Source organism: Ochotona curzoniae, unplaced genomic scaffold (assembly GCF_017591425.1).
Source record: "Ochotona curzoniae isolate NIBS_2020 unplaced genomic scaffold, NIBS_Ocur_1.0 scaffold_3223, whole genome shotgun sequence".
In the NCBI taxonomy this organism is placed as follows: Eukaryota; Metazoa; Chordata; class Mammalia; order Lagomorpha; family Ochotonidae; genus Ochotona; species Ochotona curzoniae.
Window position 1 is genome coordinate 9,811,640 of NW_024467108.1, and position 18,290 is coordinate 9,829,929.

The window sequence follows — 18,290 nt, forward strand, 5'->3', positions numbered from 1 at the left end:
AATTATGCAATGTAAATCACATTATTTAATATTTTATGTCATCAAAAATTCATTTTTAAGACTTTTGTCCTTTTTTGGTCATTAGCACCTTAGTGTGCATAGTGTTTTTCAACAACACAGGTGCCACAGACACAGACATTCTGGCACTAAAAGGTAAAGAATGTACCAGAAAGTTTTGCCACACGGTAAGACTTCCAAGCTAAAGCAAGATCTAATCTGGATCCTTAGCACTTTCCTTTTGTAAAACTTCTCAAATCATCTTCCTAGGTGAGACCCTAAACTGAATCATCCTTGCTTCAATGAATAAGGTCAATGAACAGAGAATATTAGTGAGGCAGTCCTCTGGTTTCTCTCTCAATTGCATTTATCTTATCAACTTAGAATATTAGCACTATCATTGTCGTACAGTTACTACGCAATAAGAACTTGTTAAGTGAAGTAAATATATCTCAGTAAATGTTCTCAACAATTCTATGGCCAGACACTCCTCAATTTGTGGCTGATTAAATTAAATCTTACAAATCCAATGATAATAATCACCTATTGAGAACGAACCAGGAGATGACAAACATTTTGAATTATTTTTATATACTGTTTCTCTCGATTATCAGAACAAAAAAAGCTTTTCTCAGTACTCATCCTATCTCTTGACACAGGTATATTTCATAAAACTATTCATTTCCTAGTGGAAAGTGTTGCTTAGTAGCTTTAAACTGATAAGAAAATGAGGAATGAATGAATGGAGAATGAATAAAAACATCCAGAGACAATTCTGGCACAAATTTTTCCCAGTATACTCTCCCAAGCTTTCTGTTACTTAATGTTTTGGATGTTGGTAGACACGTTTTATAAACACATTTGTGATCATCATTAAATCAAGTTCAAGTAATCCGCATGTTTCATAAAAAAAAATTTCCTAATTATGAGTACATCATGAAGTATTTCAATAGATATTTTGTGAAAATATAGTGTCCATAATAGATTGTGTCCATAATAAACCATGAAATGCAATATCAGAGACTATTTATACTATAGATATTTCTGTTGATTGATGAGAACATGCAGACTAACGAACATCAGGTACATAGACATCTCAGGAACACAGTAAATTCGGGTTTAATGTAGGATATGCTGAGTCATGGATAATCCCCTTCACTGTAGTCTTGTCTCACAAATTGGATATATTGATTTAAATTTGAAAAATAAAACTACTCATTTATTTTCATAGTAATTCAGAAGTTATCATGGTATTTGATATTATTCCATTTCATCTTTATTTTCAACAGTTTTACAGTCAACATTCTTTAACATTTTTCCACATCCACTTTATATGTAAGGACTGTATATACACATGCATACTATTTTTCTTCAAAACAAGGATATTAAGATGACATATGTGATCTTAATGATAGGGATCACAAAATGGGAAAAGAAGAATATATTTTAATGTAGAAAGTATTATTTAGTGCAGACATTTATAAAAGTCTTCCTGCTTAACATAATGTTTCCATATTTATCCATTTCAGAAAAACGTATTTTATGTGAAGTAGGTAAAACCGTTCTTAATCCTAGAGCTTTTCCATAGCAATTATGGAAACAGAAAAAAAAAAACTCATTTTTTGTGAGTCTCAGTCCTATGTCAGTAAAGTGGGACTTAAATATACACTAATTTTTGGAAGGAACTCATAAGAAAATACCTAATAATTCTTGCATATGTGTAGGGTTCAAAAGTTAACCTTCTCTTTATTCCCAGCTTCTGTTCTCTCATTTCCTGTACTGTATGTTCATATTTATGTCTTTCTATGAGAGTTCTATATATTTCAGAAATAACCCAATCATCCAAATTTAATAGCCATTACAAAACAATAATTATGAGCACCAAAGTGTTAGGGCTTTTCATGTATTTACCTGAATAATATAGATATGCTATCATGTTGTGCTTCGGCAACAAAATAAACATGTTAAGTTACAGCTCATTCAATAACACGATTCCCAAGCAATCCTTTGTGCAATAAATTTGCTTTGCCAGGTTTTAAACAAGAGAGCAAATATGTGCTCTGCTTAGCTATGGGTTAACCTTCACTTTGACCTAGAGATAGCAGCAGAATTATGGTCTCCCAAGCCTTGTTAAACACCTCCCAATCCTGTAATGCATTTAGCATTGTATGTTTGTTTAACTTGATTGTATCCTAGAGTTAATGGTTTTGTGTCCATCCTAGGGGTTCAAATCCTTTAGCCTGATCTTGCTTATAATAATGTGTGTATGGTCAATTTTGCGGAAAAAGCATTAAAGAGAGGAAGAGCTGAATGCCATAATTATATTACTGATCTATTGATTTAAACTTTCATTCAGAGTACATAATTGTTATTTGCCTGTTATCATACTGACAGTGAGGTTTAACTGTTTGCTAGAGAATCAAAGGTGTACTATATAACCTTTGTCTTTAGACACAGTTCTTTACCAGTCGAGGGGAAAGAGCCAAATCATTTCAAAGGAAGTCACAACTGAGTGAGAAAATAGAAGAAAACATGACTGAGATGTGTAAGTCAAGATTAACATAAGAAAATTGGAATAAGATTGAAAGAAAGATGGGAAGAAATAAAACTGGCTTCTCCTGCCGGCCCCTCATCCTTTCCCACTGTCAAATTCATCCCAAGGGAGAAAGAGGCTATATATGCTTAGTTTTTGGCAGCCAATTGTCAGCAAGGGAGCTATGTCATATAGAATGCCCTTGATGTTATTAAGGCTAATTACATCATTGAATTTATTTTACTTCCTTGTAAATTGCAAGTAGTACAGATTTGAAATGAATGCAACTTCCTCTTAAACTACATTCATTCATCATCAAGTTTTGATGAATATTCTGACAATTCATGAACAAACTCATAGCTCCACTGGTACTAACCTGGACCATTATCCATTGATTGAATTATTGCAGGAGGACTTCCAAATTTCATACTGTCCATTTAAATCAGTTCTGAAACAGATTCTATAGTCAGGGTAGAGTTTTCCAAAGAACAAATACAAGCAGGCAATCCCCCTATTTAAGCACTTCAAATGCCTTCCAGTTTGTTTCAGAACAAAGTTAAGTACCTTTAATATCAATTTATATTTTCTCACTAAGACTTCTTGCCCTCACCAGTCACCTACATGGTATTTCATATTACACTACACTGCTTTCTGATCTTGCACTTGACCTTGAGTTTTTATTTCATATCTTTTTAAGTATTTTTATTTGCTCAACAATCTCTTCCACTCATCAAGTTTTAAAAAATCCTTCTTGACCATACCAAATATATTTGAGTATTTTTGCAAGGCCTCTCACATTAACCTATAATTTTTATATAATAGATTTACAGAGAACTCGTTTTAGTTTATTATAAGCCTACTCTTTACAACTCTAATTTTATTGAGTGTCTATAACTTGTAGTTTTCTGTAGTATCTGTTTAAGCAAGGTTTAAATTCTGAGCTTTGCAATTAAGTTTGTTTGACAAATAATAAAGCCTTATTAATGAAATCAATGACTAATCATATATAGTAGGCTGATGGTAAAAGACACTATACTTGAATTCCATAAGGAAATTACTTTTTGTAAACATTTATTCTATTTTCATTGGAAAGGCAGATTTTGTAGAAAGGAGAGATAGAGAACAAGATCTCCAGCTGCTAGTTCACTCCAAATGATTGCAAATGTCTGGAGCTGATTCTCAGTAAAATAAAACAGGCTATAAATATTAACCTAAAATTTTATTATCTCAAATACTCAAACTTGTAGATATTTCTGTATTCCTATCACTATAATTGGATCCAAGTCCACAGACTAATTTTGATTGCTTTTTAGAAGATATAAAAGTATATTTTAAATATCCTTTATTTCATCTCAACTAACTTCTACTGGATCAGTTTTGTCTCTCATGAACATTAGCCATAGTCTGATAACTGAAAAATTAATACTATAGTAGAACAAGGGTTAATTCACAGTTCACTTATTAATTAGATAGAATTTGTACATGTTGGAGATATGTATTTTCAGAAAGTTCAAAATTTAGTCTGGATAAATGGTCAAGTCCAAGCATTATTCTGCCAAGATGAAAGAAAAATTTGTGGCCTAATATTGTTATATGAATCTAACATACAATAATAAATAACAATAGCAAAGTAAAAAGACTTATTTGTTTAAAGCCTAAATGTAAGCTAACATGTCAAATACATTACAGTGAGCTGTACTTTGAACTTCGAAGTGTCAACTCCATAAAGGTAGACTGACCCACTGAATGAAGCACTGCAGACTGTACTGTCGCCTCTTGCTATCTTTCCTCAAAGGAACCCAAGTTATTTTTTTCCATCCTGAATGACTTGTCAAGCATCTATAAAAACAATATGCACTTAATAAAATGTTACATTAAAATGGGCTTAAATGTTTATCTTTCCTGAATGTGAACATTGGTACAAATTAATTTGAGAGAGGCATGTGGAAAGGGACCCACTAAGAAGAAGTTACTCACTCTATTTAAGCCCCAGGAAGGGAGGTGTCATCATTTCACAAGCAATTTACCAAGTTCACTGTTGCCAAATTCTACCTTCCTACTCAAACCCAATCACTAAAAAAAGCAGGATATAACACAAGGATGAATGTGACATGTGTGTTCCTCTTAAGGACTCGGTATCTACCTAGTTTTCTAAAAATTAAGAAAACATCACAAAACTCTCTAGAGCTAGGAACCATTTCATGCTCCACAACAATGGTGACTCACTCAGGCACCAATCCCCTGGGGCCTGCCCTCAATCCCTCCCAACCCCCACCCCCACACCTTGCAGGCTCACCTGAATGAGGAAAGGGGCCCCCAGGTGTGGCTTGCTTGCCCTCTCTTCTCCTTCCAGCCTCCCTTCCCCTGTTTCCTTCCCTTCTTCCAGCTGCTCTCCCTGTCCTATTCCTGCCCTGCTGGAATAAACCTCCTAAGATACCTTAAAAAAAATGGTGACTCAAGTCCTTGGACAAAAATCAGAGGATGAACTAAGTTTCTTGCTCTAGCACACATTTCCTTGATACATATGGACTATCAATGACTCAGAGACATCATCAGTAGCTTGCAAGAAGCCTGGTCTGTGGCCTGTTCCAAGGATTACTGGAGAAGGCATAGTATTTCAGAAAAGGAGAGCACAACCATGGATCTGCTAGCTTGTTGTGAAGCAGAGCATAATGCAATTAAGATCCAACTTGCCAAACTCATGACACTTCGCATTCTCGTATCACCAATATATAATTAAATTCATCCCAAAACATACAAATTGCATAGTGACTGAACATATGATAGGTAAACTATTGCAAAAGGTTACTTTAACACTTACTGCTCCCTTCCACACGGCATAACTGGAAAACGTTAAATGCATCAACGTGCCCCATGAGCCTGGGGAAAAGAGACTCTATCCCCTCCTTGCCTCCTCTGGCCACAGGATGTCAGTGAATATAGCTTCTAGCCCTAACTGTGACACTTTACCCTGTGAGACCTTGAGGATCCTCCTGCAATAATAATAGCACAAAACGATAAGCTTTTCCAAGTTCATCTGGACTCTAATCATCCTTCAAGGCTCAATTTTAGTGATATATTCTTCATTTGAACTTGCAATCTGCGTGAAAAGAAGCTATGTTGCTTTGCCTGGGGCATGTTTAACATAGGACTGAGTTATATTTGGAGCTTTGTAGAGATTTGTTAAATGTTCTTATGAAGCAATCTCTGTTTTCCCAAAGGCATAGCTCCGTCTTGTTGCCCCTCAGTTTGTTATTCACCTCTGTTAGAGCACTGAAGTATTGAACAACCTATATTTGCTTATATTTATGCCCCTGTTCAATGGCACGCTCTTATTTATCTTTGTACCTCCAGTGCCTTAGAGTTCCAGATGGCTTATTGCTTTGTGAACTACAGATGATGGTGGTCATTAAAACTACTTCTTTTTATTTCTGAATATCTTTGCTTTAACTAGAGCCAGATCTATTTCATGCATTTCAAATTTCTCTTATTCTTACTAGTAGACAGAAAAATTGCATAGTGAGCTTGTATCATGACAAACATGATTTAAAATCATGGTGGTGATTTTGTGCAGACGCTGTTTATATCTATCTATTCCTCTATGATGTTTAATTTAATGAGTTCACATGAGCAAGTTAGGAGATGTCAAGGGTGACTGTGAAGCATTTTTTTTCTGGGCATGACTAGTAAAACAAGGAGATGAAAGGGAGAAAAATTCACTTCCTTTCCTTCAGATAAGACAAACACCTTCACCCACTCTCAGACACCAATGCTTAGGCCTCCAGCATTAGATTACAATTACACCATTATTATCCTGGTTCTCAGGACATTAGACTAAAACTGCATTGCACTGCCAGCTTCCTTGATACTCTAACTTCCTGATTTGTTCATGGCCAATCACAGGAATTCTTGAGGTCCAGATTCACACAAGCCTCCCCCCCAAAAAAAAATACACACACACATATATAGATACCTTATTTGTGAGTCTTACTAGTTCTGTTTATCTAGAAAAATAGTCTCTACTATCTATGTGAATTATAAATATATGAGATGAGATGACATACTACATATTGTATTTTCATCTTGGTACCAATTGGTGACTATTAATATTATTTCCATTTTTTTTTAATGACAAAACTTATGCACATATAGCTTAAGAAACTGACTTGTGATCATGCAAAAAACAGCAAGTTAGTGGAATCAAGACTGTAACCTCAGGCAGTGGATTCACATTCTCAATCATTCTCCATGTTGCTTCTCTTTGGACAAAGTGGCATGTATATGCTACCTGATTCATCTCTGCAGTGATTTTCTTATATTATTATTTTAGCCAATAAGGAAACAGATACAAGATTTAGATAACACCTTTAAATTTCACATTTGTGCAATTAGCATTAGAATTTGCCAGAACATATTTTTAAAGTCCATTCCTGAAACCTTCTATGCTAATCCTAATAATTTATTTATATTTTAAAGACTTATACATTTCTTCCAACTGGAACTTAAACGCCTTGCAGGAAGACTACAGGTGTTGTATTAGTGTACCTTCCTCACCATTGATCACAGCTCCCAACAGGCATATAACAGTTAACATGGATTGCTGTCCTGTTAATTAAGTGTGGCCTGTAGAAGCAATTACAGTCTGTGTATGTCAAAGAGTTGTGTATAAGTGAGATATAAAAATAAACATCTGAGTTATGCCAGGAGAATTTTAAATAAAATGTAACTAAAGATTCAAATACAATTTATCCCTTTGGGTTATTATTCACACAGCATGAAATTGTGAAGTAATTTGATCTTATTGGTTAAGTATAAGAAAGTTGAGTCATGGGCTCTTTGCTTTAACTAGTTTTTTACATAAATTTATTTCCACAGCATCTCCTATTATGAAATAGGGATAACTCAAATGTCCAGAAACCTGAATCTAAGTTTCCATCCAGCAACCTATACAAAAAGCAATGAATATAAATTGCTCCTAAGAAACTGGTGTCACCATGTGGCTCGGTGCAGAAGCCTAGTGGCTAAAGTTCACACCTTACAGGTGCTGTGATTCCATGTGAGCACTGGTTCTAATCCCAGCAACCCTGTTTCCCATTCTGCTCCCTGCTTGTGGCCTGGGAAGGCAGTCATAGATGGCCCAAAGCCTTAGGACCCTGCACCCTTGTAGGAGACCTGGAAGAGGCTCCTGGCTGCTAGCTTCAGATTGGCTCAGCTCTGGCAGTTTTGGCCACTTGGGGAGTAAATCAGGGGATGAAAGTTCTTCCTTTCAACCTCTCCTTCTCTCTGTATATCTGACTTTCCAATACAAATAAAATAAAATATAAATATTTAAAAAAAGAAAAGAAACTGAGGGCACCTTACTGGTTGCTATCCAAAAGGTACCTGTATGTAAGAAGTATCAATTTTATCTTAGAGCTTGTTAGAAATACAGGATTTCTGGGCCTGGCAGCATGGCCTGGCAGCTACAGTTCTCACCTTGAACATGCTGGGATCCCAAATGGGTGCCAGTTCTCATCCCGGCAGCTCCACTTCCCATCCAGCTCCCTGCTTGTGGCCTGGGAAAGCAGTTGAGGATGGCCCAATGCCTTGGGATCCTGCACCCATGAGGGAGACCTGGAGGAAGTTCCTGGATCCTGGCTTTGGATCGGCACAGCACCAGCCGTTGCGGTCACTTGGGGAGGTAATCATTGGACAGAAGACCTTCCTCTCTGTCTCTCCTCCTCTCTGTATATCTGACTTTGTAATAAAAATGACTAAATTTAAAAAATAAAAAAGAAATGCAGGATTTCTGCCTTATCCTAGACTTACAACATCATAATCACTAATTTGAATAAAATTCCCAGATGATTCTCATGTACATTAACATTTAAGAAGTACTATTCTCACTAACCTGCAAGACCATTTACACCTCAATCTCAATCAACTTTTCTAATTTTCCAGATCTATAAGATTTAATCAAGTCATTCTTTCTTTTGTTATAGAACAAAAGAAAATTGTTACAGCAATCATTTTTCTATTATAATAGAAACACTTAATATAGATACCTTTTGGCTAGGATTATGTAGCATTCTTATTTTTAAATTCTCAAGTGAGATTCACTTAGTACTTTATCGAGTTTTTTTAAAAATTAATTTTGGCTAAACCCATCAATTCCCTATGTGATATTAGACATTAAAATTAATCTGTATTCAACTTGAGTTGATAAATAAATGAAAAATTAACTAGATTACTGCTAAATACTCCTTTCATTTTTTTATTGTATGGTAATCATATTTCCCATTGCAAAAAAAGGCATAACACCAGATACATATAAACACAGCACAATTTTCACTTTAGCAGGTCATATGATGACAGAACTCATAGAAGGAAATGGCAATTAGCATACACTCATATGTGGTTAATAATGTTCACCAAATTTCTCCAAATAGGAATTACCAACTAGTTTGAGTATTAACAAAGTTTTTCTTAAAATCACAAGTTTGGCTTACATATTTTTTTATTCTGCTTTAAACCAACAAAATAATCAAACTTCATTTTTATATGAAAGCACAGATTTAAGTAATCTCTAAAATAGCCCTTTCTTACTACATTATGGTCAACCACACAATAAACATGATTATGTGCATACCAAGAGCTGAGTACAATCATAAGCTCACTATACCAATTCTTAGTGTAAACCAAATCCCCTACACATAAGTTCTTCCTCATCCAATGTCTCTCTGTCCCAAACATTATATGATTATTTCTTTGTATTCCTCGATAGCAAGTATGTGTCTCAACCTTAATCTTCTTGATTTTAACTCATTATTGCTACTTCTCCTGCAAGTCCAACATACCACAAATAACAGTGAAACAAACAAAAAGACCTTCATTTCATTTTATTTTATTTCTTGGATAATAATATTATAAAAGCTCTAAGTAAATAAGCCAGACTTTTACAGTCCTAAGACTGGGCAAGGCTTGGCATCCAACAGAGAAGATAGCCATGGGAGGGAACCCACTCAAGAGCCTCCATTAGTTGGAAATCTCAGGCTGAACAATTTAAACTTCATCTCCGTTTAGCTACCTATTAAACCTTTTGATAACAGCCATGCCAAAGGCAACGTCTACTCTACTCCAATTCTTGTTATTTTCATCCACTGTGTAGTTACACTTTATATATATAAACCTGGCTTAGGAATAATCCTTAAATAGCCCTGTCTGTGTCACACTTGGACACTGAAGTTGATCACAGCTACCTATAAAGGGCATCTCAGAACAAATGTTATTCATCTCAGAATTATTGCTATATGCTTTCCTAAAGAATCTCTTCCAAACAAATCGATATATAGGTAAACATGCATGAACATATAGTCATCTAGAGGTACTATATAATAGACTAGCATATCAAGATGTGAAGATAAAATGCAGCATGCATCTCTACTTTCAAATCAATGACAAACTCCCATTTTAACTTTTAAATGTAACTTGACAATAGAATGCTGGACTTGCTGTCGTTGTCTATACCTACAATGTCAGGACACACTTCGACAGCGGAATGACAAACTAATGCCCCTTTTTGAAGAACTATACTATTTAATATAAAGGGAATGAGTAGAGGGAGGGGAATTAAGGAGAAGGGTATGGGAAATCTTGGAGCCTATGGAAATGCATCATAAATTTTTTTAAATCTAATTTTAAAAAATGATTTTAATATTATAGCATTTGATATATGTAGCATGACTATATATATATATAGCAAAATATATTTACAAGCAATGAAATCATCTATTTTTATCATCTGTTATTAGAAAATGTTTTATATTTGGGCTAGTACCATGGTGTAGTAGGTTAAAACCCTTGTTTGTGATGCTGACATCCCATATAAATGACTTTTCTAATCCTGGATGCATCATTTCCAATCCATCTCCCTACTATTTCACCTAGGAAAACAGAAAACAACCCAGGTCACAACCATAATACAGAATTTTTAACTTTTTAGAGTTATTTGAAGGAAAAAGTTATAGAAAAATGTTAGCAAATTAACAAAAGAAGGGCTTCTTACTATGCTTTTATATTTTCATATTTTCACGTTTCTCAAAATAGAGATAGGTGTATCTAATTTATGGTGATGGTTCAGTCTGTGTAACTGAACCAATTACCATTGATATAATTAACCAAAATAGACATGCTAAATGAATTTCAAAGGAAAGGGTCACATGCTACTATGCTGTACTAGATTCCTACCGGTACAGTAATAAATACACAATCTTATTTGCATAAAATATTTATCCTCCTACAGCTCTGCTGGTCAAAAATCCACAAAATTTCACAGGGTGAGTCTCTGTCCCTATCTTACCCAGCTTCTAGTAATATCCTAAATTCTGGCTTGTATGTCACCTCCTCCATCTTCAAAGCACATCATGCCAAACTGTTTCCTCTATCTTCTTTCTGCATTCAATCCTTTTGCTCTTCTATTACTAACATTTTTGTGATTGCATTGTGTACACCTGGCTAACCTAGGACCAGATTGCCAATTCAAGATTTTAACCATATCATCAGAGTCCCTTTTGCACCACAACATATTGTATTCGCTGATGTTGAACATTAGGATGTGGACAAATTGAAAGGCCATTATTTTCTCACCTAACCTGAATGAATTGATGACAGCAAGTTAAAACAGAAGCAAATCATGATGCCCTAACAGATTTTGAAGCTTTTGGGTTTTGTGCTTGAAGAAAATTGTGTATTTGTAAAGAGGTGGAAGAGAGCAGGATGAAAAAAAAAAAAAGAGGAGGAGGAGGAATTAAACCAGTATTAAATTGCCGTGGAGAATTCATCAGATTCCACAATAACTTGAATTCTCTTCTGCTCCTTCAGAACAGACCAAAGGAAAACTAGGAAATGGGATTTTCATTTACTTAACCTTGACCAGCTACTTGATACAGGCTTATTCCAAGGGGACATCCAATTGGACAAGGCAGTTCCCACTGACAGAGAAAAATCCAATTGCTTGATTTCAGTCCTTGATGTTCCTCAAAGTTTACAACATGAGTGTCTTAGCCCCATTGTAGATCATAGTGTCTACAACAGTACACTTGCTTTTCTATTTGGACTCAAGTTCATCCAGAGTAGAAAAACAAGTAGTTTTCAAGATTTTTATTAGTATATTTTCCTTAGTTCTATCTTAAAACTCTTGCTTCTCATCTTTTTTGTTGAGCAACCCAATAAAGCCATTTCCTGCTTCTCAAGAGTCAACTCATATTCTTCTCTTGGATTACTTGTCCTTTCAGAGAAAATATCTAGGTAAAGCATCAGCAACTTTTGTTTTAAGGATGCTCATTGCCTTATTTTAGCACTATCCTGGGCTGTGGCTTATAATGTTGTTGTGCTCACATACTGCAAAATGCTTGGAAATTTTCCTTCTCTGAGTTTTTATAAAAGAAAAACTCTTTCTCAAATTCATCATGCAGTCAAAGGATTAACCTGAGGAAACTGCATCTACCTGCTTTTGACTATTAAGGCATACCACTTCAGCTCTACTATTTGGATTTCCTATTATCGTCATTACTACTGTGAAGCACAGCTGAGTGTTGTAATTTTCTTCCATTAACTTTGGCTTACAGAGGAAAGTCACATCCTTTATTATTTTGCTAAAAATCGTTCTCCAAAAGTCTCTCATTTTTTTATCTTAGACCTTATATAATCTATACATATGACTCTGGCCATGTGTTTTGTTTTATTTTATTTTGTTTTGATTTTTTTCATGACCTCCTTTGGCAGTTATGTTACTGCTCTTTTAAGTTCCTCTAGGTACCAAAGAACATTCATGAAATCATAGAATTATGATTTTCACCCAAAGTCTTCATCAGAGTGCTAAATCTTACATAGGAGAACATTCCTACATAAGTAAACATTGATAGCTTTTTTTGGACTAAATCAATATTTTATCCTCTTTCTAGTCATAACATTCTTAGAATCTAGTGACTCCTGGTTACTGCTAGTATATGTTGAGTAGAGTTTTAGGCTCCTTAGTTGTACAATTTATTTCCTCCTATACATATGATGCTTTTCTTGTCAGATTATATTAGGATCTGATCCTGGCTATTGGCTAGAGAGCTATAAGGGAGGCATGGTAACATATGCTAATGTGAGGTGCTTGCTGTCATTCCACTGTAAAGATCTGTACATTTCATTGAAACAATGAGACCTTAGTGTTTAATAGAGAGGAGTTGGTCACTTTTTCCATGTCCAGAAGATTCTGGGACATGTTGGAATCCAATGTATAAAGTTCATCAAACCACATGATCCAACTGTCAGTAACCCACTTTTTTCCTGTTACAGGTCCTGACTTTGACATAGCCAATTGACCAAGTTGCAGAATGTAAGCATTTTGGAGCTCCGTGGCCCATAGAATTAAGTCTCAGACCTTGTCCTCACATTTTTTTTTTTCAGCCCTCCAAGTGCTATCAAGGATGTTCTCTGATTTTCAGTTTGCTATTATTTGGTGATTACAAATCTAGTCTTTCGTTATCGTTTCCAATTCATCAACGGCACCCAGCAAAAGCCATTCAACTTCCTAGAATTTATAATTGTTACTCACTCAGATCTACAGAATGCCTGAGCTACTGACTAGTTAGTATATTACTTCCCACGTATCCTGTTTCAGGTTATCACCAGAAATATTTAACAATGCTAGGGGCTTTAAGTGCTTCATCTAACATTTTACTGTTAAATTGAGAATGACCATCTCCAAACCCCCCCCTTTTAAAGTCTAATTCCTGAGACTATTTCAAAAATCAATTATCCTATGTTTGGTTTCTCGGGAAATGGAATATTTAGCAGATGTGTTTGTACTGGGGTTAATCAGTGAACACTTAACGGAATATTGTATGAATGGAAGTTTTAGAAAATTTGATCATAGAATTCGAATTGAGAAGTGAGGTGCCTTGTATGCTAAAACTAAGTTTATTTTCTTAAATTCCTTCCAAACCTGTCTCATATGTGTCATGACCAGTGTTAATTCTAGAGGTTAAAAAAAAGAAAAAAAAACTATTATAGCCTTCATGTAATGTGAAAGCTTTTTGAATATTTATTTTTTTTTCAAAGTACATCAAAAGAAAAACTCATTTTGGCATACCACTTGTCAAGCCAAGATACAAAATATCCCTTTGCTATGCATGCCTTAGGCTGAAATTAACACTTTGATATTGTGAATGATTCCTCTGACAGGGAAGCAAGGCAAATTAAGAAAACGTATAGCACAAATAAGGCAAAAATTAATGTAGAAGAAATCAATGTCAAACTCCATAAATGTAATATTCATTGCTCATCGTCATGAAATATACACCATATTCCAGTCTAGGGAAGAGGTTTGAGGCAAGATATTCTGTCCTACAAAGAGCTATATTTTGACCAGTAAGAATAATGTAACTAGGTATGTAATGAAACTATAAGCCAGCTTTAAGAATTAACTCAGGGCCCGGCATGATCACCTACTGGTTAAATTCTCACCTTACATCTGCCAGGATGCCATGTGGAGGCTGGTTCGTGTCCCAGCCGCTCCACTTCCCTTCCAACTCCCTACTTGTTATCTGGGAAAGCAGTAGAGGATGGTCCAAGGTTTTGGAACCCTGCACCTGTAAGGGAAACCAAGAAATTCCTGGCTCCTTCCTGGCTTCAGATCAGCTCAGCTCTCGTCCTTGTGGTTACTTGGGGAGTGAACCAGAAGATGGAGGATTTTTGTCTCTTCTTTTTCTGTAAATCTGCCTTTCCAATAAAAATAATTACATTTTTATAGCTTAAAAAAGGAGGGAGATTTGAAAAATCACTTTCCTTTTATACAATGAGAATATCCCAATAGGATTTACATAGCCCTTCTATCAAATAGTCATAGAGTCAAAAGCCAAAATATACTACATATAAATAAAGGAAGCCTGAATGCAGAGATTCAAACTGGACAAGTTCGGAATCTACAGATATAAATCCAGGAGCCTGGAAATTCTGTCTCTCCCATGTGCTGGCTTTTAAGTGGGACAAAAAAACAGATCTCAATGTGGCCTAAATTTCTCACCACTACAGTGGGATGAACCACAGCCTCGTTACAGTGGGATGTGATCAGCTCAAAGAGCCAAGGAGACAACAAATGCAGAAGTATTGTGAAAGTCTTAAGTTTCTGCTCAATATTTATACTCACTGCTTTAGCAATGACTTGAGACTTGCAATGCACAGGTGACAGCACAATTTTAGTGCCAGATGCATGCAATTAGTAGCAGCTGGACTCAGTAAAATTCTTCCATTTCAAGTCACAGATATCCATGTTATAAACAAAATGGGAGAAAGCATCCACATTTTTTTACAGATCATGTGGTCTGAAAACTCATGTAATGATGACTCCCTCTTCTATATTTATTGTATTTCTGGCAATTTCTAAGTACTTAACAAAAACTATAAAGCTTTCTATAAAAGAAATTCCCATCACACTATAACATTGAATAGATATGCCTCAGACCAAAGTAGCTAAAAGCATTAATGTAATAAAATACAATTATACAGCTAAATTATCCCTTGAATTATTGATGCAATATTGACTCATTTAGTATCTCTCATAACAAATGGGCAGAATATACACTTTCATGTTAATATGCCCTACCAAGGGAAGAAATGCACAGTAGTTGAACCCATAAATTTAGTAATTTTATCGCCTATGTTTTATTAAAATCCATTAGATTCCTTCAAAGGCACAAGGTCAAAGAAGAACCAAAAATAAAGGTGCTTCACACTAGCTCAAACACATTTAAGTAAATACAAAAACAATCTTGAGTATATAACATCTGTCATTTTAATTACCAACATTCATTTACTGTTAATTCTTAATGCGGAGATGCTGTTAAACAATAGAGACTGTTAACAGTTTGTGAACTCTTTGACCGCAGTTATGTGTCTCCACATGGATTTGTTTTCTTTTTTCTGGTTAATTCACTGTTTACTATATCTCCTAGATGTGTGAACAACATTATATTTAAATATTAACAATCCTCAAGATAATGTTGCATATCTAGTAAAAGGACGGCATGTTGTTTAACAGAGAAGACTCTATGGTCTTCATTTTAAACAGTGGATATATTATATTTGTTGATATATATTTGTTCACTTTCAGCTGCCAATAGTTAAAATATCAAGCCAATCACACAGTTTGTGCTACCTTTAAATATAACAAATATATCCACAAAGCATAGCAATGAATATCCTCAAACAAGATCTTTCTAAACAAATGTCATTCTTCAAATGAGTTATTATATAATAGTGGCCTGAGTCTTGGTAGCTGTCTACAAAATGTTGAATTTTATCAAGTTTTCAAATAATTACCCTGAGTAAATAAATAGCTTCCGAGTTCTTTACTGCATATAACATTGTTTGGCATATCTGACATTTCAAGTGAATGCCTCACTTTTTTTAAAAAAAACAAAGATTTATTTCCTTTTATTGGAAAGGCATATTTACTGGGAAAGGAGAGATAGAGAAGGAAAGATCTTCCATCCACTGGTTTATTCCCCAACTGGCTGCAATGGTTGCAGCTAAGATGATCTGGAGTCAGGAGCTAGGAGCCTCTACCAGGATTCCCACATGGGTGCAATGTCAGTGGAGCAGTCAGGACATGAACTGGTGCTCATTTGGGATTCTAGCACTTGAAGAAGGGAGATTAGCTAATGAGCCACTGCACCAGGCCCTAATGCCTGAAATGTCTGCAGAATATTTAGAACTTTAATATAATCAGTTGCTTTAAAAAAATTATTTGGAGACAAACATAGTGTCCCAGTTGGCAAAGTGGCTAAATGGGTGCTGGCTCGATCCTTGGCTGCTTCACTTCTAGTCCAACTCCTTGCTAACATAGCTAGAAAAATGACACAGCTCAGTTCTACTGCTTGGGCCCCTGCACCTACATGGAAAGACCCAGAAGAACTCTAAGCTCCTGGCTTTGGCCCAGCCTCACCAGCTTTTGAGTGTTTGGAAAGTGAAATAATGGAAGTTCTCTCTGACTCTGTCGCTCTCTCTCCCTGTGGTTCTGTATTTCAAACAAAGAAACTTTTTTTAAAAAGACATATTTGCATGTCAAGGATTAGGGAGAGAGAAGCTTTACTTCCATTGGCTTACTTTCTAAATGGCTACAAGGGATTAGATAACACCAGGACAAACTCATGTGACCTGAATGCCATCTGAATCTCCCCCATGAGTGACAGAGGCATTAGACTTTGGGCCATCACCCACTACTTTCCAGATGTTTGTGAGTGGGGACGAATGTGGAATGTTGCAATGGGAATCAAACTGGCACTCTGAAATGGGATGCTAATGTCACAGTGCCACAAAGGCTTTTCATTTAAGGAGGCATAGCTTGGCCTTACAACACTGACTAAATGCGTCTATAAAAGAGAAGAGAAAGGGCCCGGCAGCCCTGGCCTAGCAGCTAAAGTCCTCGCCTTAAATGCACCGCCCAGGATCCCATATCGGCGCTGGTTCTAATCCTGTCACCTCCACCTCCCATCCAGCTCCCTGCTTGTGGCCTGGGAAAGCAGTTGAGGACAGCCCAAAGCCTTGGGACCCTGCACCCGTGTGAGAGATCCAGAAGAAGTTCCTGGCTCCTGGCTTCGGATCAGCAAGCTGTGCTCACTTGGGGAGTGAATCATTGGACAGAAGATCTTGCTCTCAGTCTCTCATCCTCTCTGTATATCTGACTTTTCAATAAATAAATAAATCTTTAAAAAAAAAAAAAGAGAGAGAGAGAAGAGGAAGATAAAAGTTAGGTCATATTATTTTTTCTAAACTATTTTTTCACATTCTATCAAATGAGACATTAAAATAGTGCTGAAGAAATAAGATGGAAGTGAGTGTGGTTTTACTGAGGAAGAAAATGTCATTGTTAGGGAAGTTCATTTCTATTCAAGATATCTCTGCCCTTGTAGAAAGGGGCTTCAATAAAGCTTGCCTGAATGCCCTGGGAATTAATTGCTGCCCAGAGCTGGCAGTTCAACATCTTACAGGACAAATCACAGGCGTCCATCATTCCATGAGGTGGTCTAGGGAAGGCAAGCAGCATCTCCTGAGATTAAATCTAATTATTCATTAGAGTGATTAAATATAAATAGTTAAATATTTCATTAAATGAGACAGAGACGTTTTCTGTAAATTGAGAAAACCACATAATTATTTTTTATACCTCTCATTTTCTGCAACGTCCAAACAAAGCCCGATATTTTAGACATATACATCTGCCACCAATATCCCTGGAACATAAACCACTTATCTCAGCTACCTATATACAAGAGCACTAAAAATATTTGTAGATAAACTGTCTGAAAGATGATTTACCTTAATGTGAAAACATCTGAAATTTAGACACATTAGTGTTACTTCTGTATCCCTGTCACATGGGATTGCCACATATCTGTGGCATGTTTGTCACCTCCAACAGACTTGAAGTCTGAAGACATGCAAACTATTACGACAGAACTTTTATGTTTTTGTATGTCCAGTATCAAGATTATACACAACAAAGTATTCTTACTATCATTTTTATTAATTTGTTAAAGGACTGCAGAAAATAATTATGTATCCATTACTAAAACCTTCAGATGGATGTTGTTATAAATATGACACTTTATTTGAATAAACAAAATCAACAAATATGATTAAACAGTTTTGAAGACTCCAAGTCCCCAACTGTCAAAGAATATCGACGATAGATAAATGTTAGCAAGTCTGATTTGATCAGCATGCATTATGT